This window comes from Rhinoderma darwinii, chromosome 6 (genome assembly GCF_050947455.1).
Source record: "Rhinoderma darwinii isolate aRhiDar2 chromosome 6, aRhiDar2.hap1, whole genome shotgun sequence".
Taxonomy (NCBI): domain Eukaryota; kingdom Metazoa; phylum Chordata; class Amphibia; order Anura; family Rhinodermatidae; genus Rhinoderma; species Rhinoderma darwinii.
In genome coordinates this window covers 21,148,673-21,161,474 of record NC_134692.1, presented here as the reverse complement: position 1 = coordinate 21,161,474, position 12,802 = coordinate 21,148,673, and positions in this window count along the sequence as shown.

The window sequence follows — 12,802 nt, the reverse complement described above, 5'->3', positions numbered from 1 at the left end:
TTTTTACCTGTTTAACACGGCCGTAGTACCGTAATTTATTAACTGTATTTCAGCCATCACACCCAAACCCCCCCCATGGTTTTACTGAACTGTACTTAGATCACTATAGAATTGTATGTTATCTAAATAAGGTTCAGTAAAACTGCAGGGTCCAAGTGTTAGGCTATTATACGGACCCTTGCATGCGGCCCTATCACGGCATTCTGATGCCGGCCTTAAATAGGTTGTCTCATGAAGACAACCCCTGTCCATATGTCCTATTAAGACATAAGGACTTCATAGAAGACAGGGCCGGTGTAGCATCCATGGCCGCGGACTGCCGGGTTTACTCACACCCAGCGGCCACAGCCATGGATCTGTGAGCGCAGCTCACATCTCCTTCCTAGGAGACGCCAGCGCTAATTTCCGCCCCGGTCCACTGTGACCCGCTCGTGCCCGGTCTTAAAGGGCCAGCGCGCGCACAAATGGAATCATCATTATCAACTGACCATGATTCCCTGGACTATAAAAAGGGCCCTGCCCTTCTGATCCTTGCCTGAGTATTGTTAGTGTTCCCATGTCGGTCTTGCAAATGGTCCCATAGTGTTATCCTGTTCCTGTTGTCACCCGTGCCCTGTATCCTGTTTCCCCGTGCTGTGTCCTTGTTCCAGAGCCTGTTAGTATTGGAGTCGTGTCCCTTAACACCTGCTGTCGTCTGCCACGTCCAGTGCCATCTGCCACGTCCAATGTGTTCCACCACGTCTGGCGCAACCTGCTGTCATCTGCCACGTCTGGCGTAACCTGCTGCATCCATCTCCATCCGTGCCAAAGCCTCGGCCACTGTCTGGACAATTCAGGTATCCTAGCGCGGGACTTTGTATTGCTGGGGTACTCTGTTTGGCCAGCTGCCTCCCCGCTACGACGGTGCGGCCTAGTGGGTTCACATACCCACAGACCGTGACAGCCAGCCTTAGGTTAGATGGTGCCCTGTGCGGGACTCTCTATTGCCGCCCCCTACACAAGCCAAAAATTAACCACATATATAGACACGCACATACTGGAACATATATACATAAACACAGATATTTAGACATACAGACACAAGAAGGTAGAAAAACCGCAGCACACACGTTATCCAGGTATCAAAAAGAGGTGTCTTTATTTCACACAAAAAAGCAACGTTTCGACCCCAGTGAGGGTCTTTTTCCAAAAAGACCCTCACTGGGGTCGAAACGTCGCTTTTTATCTACGGAAGATTTCTTCTTGGCCTAGCTTCTCTCTCGGCGCTTTGGAAAGCAATCTGACATGGTGGAAGAAGAACCGAAGCGGAGGAGGTACCGGGTCCATCCCATTGTCTCCCAGTGGGCTTGCAAGGGACACTTCCATACCCTGTACAATCACCTTCGTCATCACCAGGAGAAGTTTCACTCCGTCTGTCGGATGACAGTCCCTACATTTGACCACTTGTTGGAGGTTCTGCGTCCTGGTCTCACCTTCCAGGACACCAATATGCGGTTCTGCATATCACCTGAAGAACGGCTCATCGTAACCCTGAGGTAAGCACACACACACTACCCCTGTACCCCATGTGTTACTGATACAGCTAGCAGTACCATGTCACCCTGATAAAGCTGGCACTAGTGTAAATTACCCTGTGCCCCATCCCACCCTGTCACCAGTGAGGAATATGACAGTTCTAATATTTTTTTCACTTTTTCAGATTTCTTGCAACTGGAAACACTATTTGAATTCCTATTGGGGACCACTATCATATGAAAATGACTTGTGATCTTATATAGAACACACTTAAGGAGATGGTGATGCCTGTGCCCACGGCAGAAGACTGCCCGCGTGTCGCCGATGGGTTTATGAACCATGCACAGTTTCCCAATTACATCGGGGCACTGAATGGAAAGCATATTCGTGTCAAGAAGCCGTCGCACTCTGGCTCCTGATTCTATAATTACAAGCAGTTTTTCTCGGCGGTGCGGTTGGCCTTGTCTGACAGCTCCTACCGGTTTGTAATTGTGGACATCGGGGCCTCTGGAAGCACTGCGGATGCTCGCATCTTCAGGGTTTCCAGAATAGGACAGAGGCTTCTTGACAAACCGCTTGCTCTCCCTGAGCCATACTTTCTGCCTGGATCATCTGGACCACCAGCCCCCTTTGTTGTCGTTTCTGACGAGGGCTTTGGACTGTCCGCTCACGTAATGCGCCATTACCCCAGGCACGGTTTGGATAACCGAAGGCGCATTTTTAATTACCGGCTTACCAGGGCCCAACAAATGGAGGATCTTCATATCTTCCATCCAGAAGGATCTGGACAATGTAAACCTGGTGATTCAAGCTTGTGTCATCCTGCATAATTTCACCAGGATTTATAATGCAGGTTTGGACGGAACATTGAACAACAAGGGTCTGTCTCAACAGTCACTGAAAACCACACGATATATGGAAGACCTGGTTCTGATGGAATTGTTCACCGAGAAGTCTATGCGGACTATTTAGTGTCCCCCGAGGGAGCGGTTTCCTGGCAGCAGGACTATGTTCGCAGAGGTCTATAATTTTTTTCTGGCTCAGGGCACTTGCTTCTGTTTTTTCCGAGCTAGTTAGTGAATTGCTTTTTTATTTTTTATTACATTGGGTAGGGACTTTTTAATCCACTATTTTTTTTAATTTTTAATTTAAATATTTAAACCTCTTTTGTTTAACATAAATGTGTCTTTAACCTTTTGTATTTTGGCAAAAATATAAACGAATACCTCATTAAAAGAAGGTTTTCACCAGAATAATAAAAATTAATATCACCTTAATTGTCTGTGTTATAATTATAATATTAATAAAGTATTTTATTTCAGGCTCTATCACCAGGATACTTCAGAGATTGTGGGTGTTAAATATTTTGAAGCTGCACCTATATTCGGAATGTTGTTTGACCTGTTTACCCACCCCGACTCCCAAACCAGAATTGACAAAAAGTCAAAACATTTTTTGGGCCTTTTTACAAAACACCCTTATTTTCTTTTTGTCGGGTGCTAAAAGTGCTCACATGCACGAACATGGTGCTAAATACAAACAACATTGCACCAACATGGTGGTATATATCAAATTTTCAAACATGTAAGAAAAAAAAAAAATACTACTCAAACTGGTACATTGTAGGCACACCTGGACCAGCTGATGGACCCTCACCACGATCTGGCCATATAGTTTGCTGGCTGGGGTATGAAGGCCCGAGGGGTGGGGCAGCAGTGCTTCCCTCTCCTCGATCTGACCCAAACTGCTGGCTGGGGTAAGAAGGTCCAGGGGGAGGAGGGCAAAAAATAATCTGGCCTGTAAGGTGGCCTGTCCTGTGAATATAGGAGAGGTGAGCTTTCATGGGCCATTGGCCTAAAGTGATGGTGCCGTGGAGCAGGATAAGGGGCAAGTGGCGAATGGGTACCAGAGACACCTGACTCGGCTAAACTGTTTAAACCCCTAAAATACTTCCTAGGGTCTTTGGGAAATTTTGCAGCCTCCAGGACTGTAAGCAAGGCTTTTTTAGTAGCCAACAGGTACTCAGGGTCAACTTTCCTAAGGTGGGGAGCAAGGCTTTTAAGGAAGCATTCCTCTGCATCCTCAGGCTTCTGGTGCTCTCTGAAGTACCCCAGGACTTCAATCAAAGCCTTGTTATCTACTAGCAATTCAGGTTCTGCCACTCTTCCTCTGCGCCTTGTGCCTCTGATCGGTGACGCTGGAGAAGTTGTATGCCAGTAGTCCCCATGGCAGGAATAGGTTCCTCTGGCTCCCTCTGTGCCTTAGCTGACTGAGTGCTGGCAGGAGATGGAGTATGGACAATTTGGGTCTCATCACTGTCCTCCTGCTGCTCCTGTTGACGAGCCAAAACTTAACGACGATCAAACACTTTGACAAAAGTTAGAGATAACATTAGACTATATAGGAAGACAGGAAAGCAAAGTACCATAAAATAAAAGTTTCAGCATTTTGAAATGCAGGTACAGCAGAGATGTAGTTAATGCAGGAATGGAATGGATTATATACCTGTATGAAGAGAACAAAGATGGATGTTAGATCTGTGCCATGTATAACTGCCAGGACACTGACAATATGACAATTAGACAGAGATGACTTCTGCCATCGTGCCCCCTTACAATAATTATTATAATTATTCCACTCCTGTTTCTTCTGCACTTCACCTGTAGTGCACTCGTCCTTCATAGTCCTCTTCAACCCGATCCCAGCTCTATCCTAACAATCCAAGAGGAGTGGGCAACTAAGACATAACATAGACATGCTGATTATGGCATAGAAAGGTGCTTGGCGGCTATCCAGGAAAGTGCGGGTGTAATGTAAAGATCAGAGGCCGTGTGCTTGGGAATCATGTTAATACATCTTCTATAACTCACCTCAACTACAGGCTGCAGCATATTCCATCATGTCACCACATATCACACATTGCTGCATCACTGTCATCCAGCTGGAATGTGCTGCCGTGTCATGATAGTGTTCACATAGAATATACATTATACTAGATATAGACTTGCTATGGTAATGTAATAATGTATAATGCTACAGTATGGTGGCATGGTTCTATATACTGCACTGCTATATGGTTCTATATACTGCACTGCTATAAGGTTACTAATGCCACCAAGTCGTACCACCATGTGATTTGTAAGCATTGTAGACCACATCCAATTGAATAACTCTGAGCATCTCTCGAAGTGCTTTTGACCCATTACACACCCCTAAACCACAAAAGCCTGTAACCAATTACCAATAGTCTTAGCCACCCTAGGCTTCTGCTCAATTGGCCTGGGATCGGTCCTCCTTTCCTGGTCAACGGGAGGTTGATCAACAAAAATAAAAGACCATATGTCTATATAAGTATTGTCCCAAATTATTTGTCTTGCGATGTCCATCAAGTGGGTCCCTAATGTGCTAACTCCACAGAAAAAGGCGTCCTTATAAATGCTGGACGCAACGGGGCAGGAGACATGCAGCGCCTTGTGTAGGACACCACAGGCATGGCAGCTGGCATGGGCAAAGTAGGTACTTGGGGAGAACAAAATGGTGTTTTAACCACCTGCACAGACATCTTAGGCCCAACAGGGGGAGGGACCACTTGTTGAGAAGGTGGAGGGGTTTAAATCAATGCCCCTTGAACACTATGCGCACTATTGGCTGCAGAATCAGCCCCACTTGAGGCCTTAACACCCATGGTAGCTGCAGAGGGAGTAAAGGACTTGCAGGCAGGTAGAGGTACAGCCAGCGCTACAGAGCCGAGTAGCCGCGTGGGGAGATGTGGCTGCAGGTCCTGCTGCCGATAGGGAGGAGGAGGGAAGGGGAAGTTAATTCCCCCAATGGCGCCCATGCCTTAAGTGCTGACTGCAGCAGGGGATGGAAACTGTGCTGACACTGTCACAGTAGTTGCAGCATGGCCATGTGGCTGCTGAGGAGCTGGAGGGCTGCCCAGAATGCTGGGCAAGCTGGCCACTCACCCCAGGAGTTGGAACAGGAGCCACATCATTAGAAATGGAGGAAGAAGCGGAGGCATCCACACCAGCCAGAGCCTGGGTAAGCCAGCCAACTCCTCACTCCTAATCTTTTCAAAGAATTGAGACAAGAAGGGGTCAGTCATGGTGCTGCGTCCACCTCAACTTATACTCTCACTAGGGCTCAGAAGAAAGAGGACCACCCGTAGGAAACCACGTGTATTTATCCAGGAAAAAAACCCCAAAAAAACACACCTAACAAAGCATTTCCCAAGCAGGTGTGTCCCCTCTCCTAGGCAAAAGAACCCTTACCTGCCCCTATAATCAGGAGGTGCCACACTTAAAACAGTGCACATTGAACTGTATCATAGTCTTATATAGTAATGAACCAGACGGTTACAGCTTTATTTACAATATTATGCCACCCGTTTGATAGATACTTGTTCTGGCCATCTGGACTTTTTATATTTAGAAGAGAGTCTGACTGTTTATCATGTAGCAGGGAATTTGACAGATTCCAGTAAACACCCCACCCTGGAGGCTCCTTAGGCTGGGTTCACACGACCTATTTTCAGACGTAAACGAGGCGTATTATGCCTCGTTTTACGTCTGAAAATAGGGCTCCAATACGTCGGCAAACATCTGCCCATTCATTTGAATGGGTTTGCCGACGTACTGTGCAGACGACCTGTTATTTACGCGTCGTCGTTTGACAGCTGTCAAACGACGACGCGTAAAAATACAGCCTCGTCAAAAGAAGTGCAGGACACTTCTTTGGACGTTTTTGGAGCTGTTTTCTCATAGACTCCAATGAAAACAGCTCCAAAAACGGACGTAAAAAACGCAGCGAAAAACGCAGCGAAAAATGCGAGTTGGTCAAAAAAGGTCTGAAAAGCAGGGTCTGTTTTCCCTTGAAAACAGCTCTGAATTTTCAGACGTTTTTGGTCACTACGTGTGCACATACCCTTACTCTTTCACTTTTGCACCTCCATGTAGCCTAGATGTAACTTTCATTTTTAATTCATTCAATGCTGTAGTATACAAGTGCAATAAACATTTTCTTAAAAACAAAAAACAAAAACCCAGGAAGCTTTTTAAGTAGTATTCCTATTTTATAATGTTACGGCATATCACTAGGATATGCTATAACATCCTGATCGCTGATTTGGGACCCTCTCTAATCTAAAGAATGAAGGGACCGATGTCCCTTTACCACAAACGAATACATGCAAATCTCTGTATGCTTACATGCACACACATTGTCGGACTGGAGTACCTTGGGCATAAACATTTTTTTGCGCCCTGCCTTCAGCTATATAGAAATAATGTGACCACTATAAATGGTGTAGTAAAACATGTGTAGTAAAACAAAGACCAATATTACCACCATACAGTGACCATATAGTGGAAGATAACAGTCCTACACAGGCACTCTTCAGACCATATATGTGATAACAGTACAGTTACATCCAGTGACTCACCGATGACGTCTTTTCAGATTGGAGTCGTTCACTTTCTCTCTTCTTCTTTATCCGGCCCAGTACGTCATGATGGATTCTTCCAGCCACGAATTGCCGCTGCAGAATTAGCAACACAAAAATCTGACGCTTTTCCAGCACCTCCCCACATATTCTCCACCCTCTACAAAAACTAACTATTAATAGTGCTCCAGATGGAAATAATGCCCCCTCTTGGTGCCCCACACTGTAATATTACCACTCTTTAGGCCCATACAGTAATAGTGCTCCTTTTAGTACCCCACCCAGTATTAGTGCCCCCAAAAAGTAACAATGCACCGTTTAGACCTCACACAGTAATAGTAACCTGTTGTACTTCCTACAAAGGAATGCCATATATGCTCCCACATAGGATCAATGTCCAGCTTTGTGCCCACATATAGTAGTTAGGTCCCCTTTGTGCCCCCTTATAAAAGTTACGTCTCCCTTTGTGCCCCCATATAGTAGTTAGGCCCCCTTTGTGACCATATATAGCAGTTAGATCCCCTTTGCATCCCCACATAGTTGTTAAGTCCCCCTTTGTGTCCCCATGTTGGTTAGGTCCCCTTTGTGCCCCTATAGAGTAATTAGATTCCCTTGGTGCTTTTATATAGTAGTTAGGCCCCCTTTGTCTCCCTATATAGTAGTTAGGCCCCCTTTGGCACCCCATATAGTAGCTAGGTCCCCTTTGTGACCCTATACAGCAGTTAGATCCCCTTTGCATCCCCATATAGTTAAGTCCCACTTTGTGTCCCCATGTTAGTTAGGTTCCCTTTGTGCCCCCATAGAGTAGTTAGGCTCCTTTGGTGCTTTTATATAGTAGTTAGGCCCCCTTTGTGCCCCCATATTTTAGTTAGGTCCCCTTTGTGCTGCCCTTGTAGTTGTTAAGCCCCATTTGTGTCCCTATATAGTAGTTAGGCCCCTTTGTATCCCTATATAGTAGTTAGGCCCCCTTTGTGTACCTATGTAGTAGTTAGGTCCCCTTTATGCCGCCCCTCTAATAGTTAGGCCCCCTTTGTGTCCCTATATAGTAGTTAGGCCCCTTTGTATCCCTATATAGTAGTTAGACCCCCTTTGTACCCCTATATGGCAGTCAGGCCCACTCTGTGCCCCTACATTGCAGTTAGGTTCTCTTTGTGTCTCCATGTTAGTTAAGATGCCCTTGTATCCCCATATAGTAGTTAGGCTCCCTTTGTGCCCCCTATATAGTTGTTAGGCCCCCCTTGTCCCACCCATAAAGTTAGGATCCCATTTGCGGCAATTAAAAAAAAACAAAAAACTCACCCAACCCCGTTCCACCAACGAGCGGATAGGTCCTCTGCTGTTGTCTGTGGCCCGACACAGTGACGTCATCACGTCACCTGTACTGGGACGCCGACATCCATCCTTCCGTTAGAGTTCCTTTGTGTCCCTATACAGTAGTTAAGCCCCCTTTGTGCCCCTATATAGTAGTTAGGCCCTTTTCTGTCCCTATATAGTAGTTAGGCCCTCTTTGTGTTACTATATAGTAGTCAGGCCACCTTTGTGCCCCTATATAGTAGTCAGGCCCCCTTTGTGCCCCTATATAGTAGTCAGGCCCTCTTTATGCCCCTATATCCTCCCGACATTCTCTGCTTCCTTGATGGCGCTGAACCGCATAGGGAGGACGCCAGGGACGAGGCGGTGGATCACTAGAAAGTTGAAAAAAATGCCCAGGTGCTGGATTGGACAAAGGGTTTAAAGAAGGTGTGGTTAAAAGGGATATAGGGTTGAGTTCAAGGGCATAGCCCTCTCTTTACCTTCTGCTGCAGCATGACGTAATGCCCTCCCACCCATCCCCACGTTTCATGATATGGATATGGATTATGGATCTGTTACAAGGAATGGTTGTTTCGGGTTTTCTTTTGTTGCCGATGTCACAGCTGGCAGAGCTATGGTTAAGAAGGTCGGATAGGAGTCTAGGACACCTCACATGCCCGCTGCTTGGCAGCAGCTGGTGGCATATCAGGAAAAAAAAGGAAGAAAATGCTAATTAAAGCCTTCAGGCCAGTTGTTTGAAATAATTTGTTATGTAAAATAAAGAAGTGGCCATTCCCCAATTTACCATAGAAAGTGTCTTAGTTTTTATTTACTTAATTTAACTACTAGGAGCAAATGGAAATTTAAAAGGTAAAAGGTGTGGAATTTCCATGCAGTCTCTAGTAGGCCGCAGGCCTTAAATAGACTGTGGCCTACAAGAGTAAGCGGCGGGGCAGGGTGCCAATGGCTCTCTGCTCCGCTGCGGAGAGTAGCGTCTTGGTGCTAGTATGACGCTGTGTGCACATGGATCCAATTATCAGCTCAGGCTTTTCTGTGCACTGCTGCTACTGGGTGGTGGCCCCACTCTCCTCCAAAATGCAAAGTTATTCCGCTGCCAAAATATGTATGCATCCATTTATGTTGGTGCCAGAGGTGAACACCAACACAACCAGCATTGGAGGCCCAAGCCCAGGTCCCATCTCATCAAAAGGTTGGGGTAGAGCAAAAGCAGAAGAAGATGGCAACAGTCGTAAATCCAGCGAATCAGCGTCAGAAAGCAGCCAGTGTTAGGGGGCAATAAACGGTTTCCAGAAACGATCAGGAATATGGAAAACCGAACAAATCCACCCAATTTGGGAACAGTCAGCTACTACGCCTTTTAACTATTTAGGTATTATAGATTGGAATTTGGCCACTATTTTCCCACCTGTAAGCATTAATAATTTTTTGAGACAGTTGGGCTATCTATCTATCTATCTATCTATCTATCTCTTAACTACAATGTGTGAACCCAGCTCTATAAGATAATAAAATATTGATGCATATATAATTAGAACGCCCGAAAAATCGGAAGCAGAGCGCCTCCAAACATCTGCCCATTGATTGCAATGGAAAAAACGGCGTTCTGTTCCGATGGGCCGTTTTTTTAAGCGGCCGTTTTGAAAAACGGCCGCGTAAAAAAAACGGACGTGAAAAAGAAGTGCAGGACACTTCTTGGGAAGTTTTTGGAGCCGTTTTTCAATGACTCTATAGAAAACAGCTCCAAAAACTGCTGTAAAAGTGGCTTAAAAAACGTCTGAAAACAGCTCCGTATTTTCAGACGTTTTTTTGTTAAGCGTTTGAACATACCCTCAGATTAATGTGGTTCTCCGCTTTGGAAAATCCCTTTTTGTTAGAATGGTCCCCTGACAATAAACTAATCACAAAGTGTCCCCCTAGCGATCACCTGTAATCTGTGGGGGAACCTGGCAGTGAGGGCTTATTCAGACGAACGTATAATAGGTCCGTGCAACGCGTGTGATTTTCACGCGCCTTGCACTGACCTATATTAGTCTATGGGGCCGTGCAGACTGTCAGTGATTTTTGCGCAGCGTGAGTCCGCTGTGTAAAACTCCCGACATGTCCGTTCTTTGTGCGTTGTTCGTGCATCACGCACCCATTGAAGTCAAGGGGTGCGTGAAAATCACGCGCAGCACACGGAAGCACTTCCGTGTGACGCGCGTGATTCGCGCAACAGCAGTAAAAAGTATGAATGAAAACAGAAAAGCACCACATGCTACAAACATACAAACAGAGTGTCATAATGATGGCGGCTGCGCGAAAATCACGCAGCCGCACATCATACGCTGATGCCACACTGAGCTATTATGAACCTTTTGCGCACGCAAAACGCACACGGTCGTGTAAATCCGGCCTAAGTGTTCAATTTCCATGCAGCGCCACCACAGGGGGTTACACACTGCCCATTCAACTCAACAGGCTGTCTGTGTAATGCCGGAAAGGACAGGTCCTCCAGAGCAAGAGAAACTCTTTGTAACCGCTCTACAGTCTAGCCCTAAGGCCTTATTTACACGAGCGTATTTCACGTCCGTGATACGCGCGTGAAAATCACGCGCGTCGCACGGACCTATGCAAGTCAATGGGGCCATTCAGACATTCCGTGTTTTTCACGCATTGTGTGTCCGCTGCGTGAAACTCACTGCATGTCCTATACTTGAGCGTTTTTTGCGCATCACGTACCCATTGAAGTCAATGGGTGCGTGAAAACCATGCACAGCACACGGACGCACTTCCGTGTGCTGTGCATGATTCGCGCAACAGCTGCTCAAGAAATGAAGGGAAAAAGAAAACCACCTCCTTCATTTCATTTTGTAAACGTCAAAACCGCGTGACATAAGGATGGCATACGCACGAAAATAATGCAGACACGCAACAAACACTGATGACACACGGAACTGCAAAACGCACACGTTCGTGTAAATAAGGCCTTAGAGATGAGGATCCTGAATAAATCCCCTCTATTAATCCTCTTATAGAGTATATGGAAATGGATTTTCTACACTAGACAACCTCTGTAACATGGCTTGAATGTAAAGTGTTTGTACGCCACCTATTGATCATTAGGTTTATTACAAGTTTTTCTAACTTTTTTTTCCAGTCTGTGACTACACTCCAATATGTTAGTAAAAATGTTATGCAATTACGAGCGCTGGTTATTACTTTCATACTTGATCCAATTCTTTCTTTTGGATGATTTTACATAATCTATGGCCTGTCCAAACATTGTCTAACCAGATTTTCCCAATCTCCCAGATTAACTGGAAGTCCTTCAAAATAGGGGAGACCTCCTGGACGTCTGGCAGTGCAGACAACGGCATTGTCGCTGGAGCAGCAGGGGATTTAACAGGTGAGCAGTGTGTTTTTTAAAATTTCATTACCTTTTCTAACAACAATTTTTTTTATATATTTTTTTTTATTTCTTGGACTATCCTTTTTAACTTTAACCCCTTCCCGCTCCTGGACGTACTATTAGGTCATGGCAGCTGTATCGTTCGCGCTCCATGCCGTAATAGTACGTCTCGGGAGTAACGGCCGTTTCGGCCGTCCTCCCGACACATACAGGAGCTGTGACAGTTGCTGTCTCGTACAGCAGCTGTCACAGCTCCTACAGCGGGGACCGATCGCTGTGTCCCCGCTGATTAACCCCTTAAAAGCCGCGTTCTATAGAGATCGCGGCTTTTTAGGGGTTAAGCTGCCATCGCCGGCCTGCTACGCGATAGCGGCCGGCGATGGTGACTATGGCAACCGGACACCAAACAATGGCGTCCGGCTATGCCATAGACGGAAGCCTAGTGGGTCCTGACAACGTCAGGACCCACTATGCTTGCTGTCAGTGAGTAGCTGACAGTTCTAATACACTGCACTACGCATGTAGTGCAGTGTATTAGAATAGCGATCAGGGCCTCCTGCCCTCATGTCCCCTAGTGGGACAAAGAAATAAAGTAAAAAAAAAAGTTAAAAAAAGATGTGTAAAAATAAGAAAATAAAAGATTTAAAAGTAATAAAAGTAAAAATCCCCCCTTTTCCCTTATCAGTCCTTTATTCTTAATAAAAATATATAAACAAACAAAGAAACTATACATAATTGGTATCGCCGCGTCCGTAACGGCCTGAACTACAAAATTATTTCATTATTTATCCCGCACGGTGAACGCCGTAAAATAAAATAATAATAAACCGAACCACAATCACAATTGTTTGGTTACTTCACCTCCCAAAAAATGGAATAAAAAGAGATCAAAAAGTCGCATGTACCGAAAAATGGTGCTGATCGAAACTACAGTTCGTTACGCAAAAAATAAGTCCTCGCACGGCTTTATTGATTGAAAAATAAAAAAGTTCTGGCTCTTAGAATAAGGTAACACAAAAAGTGAATGATTGTTTACAAAACGTATTTTATTGTGCAAACGCCATAAGACATATAAAAAAACTATAAACATCTGGTATCGCCGTAATCGTATCGCCCCGCAGAATAAAGTGAATAAGTCATTTATA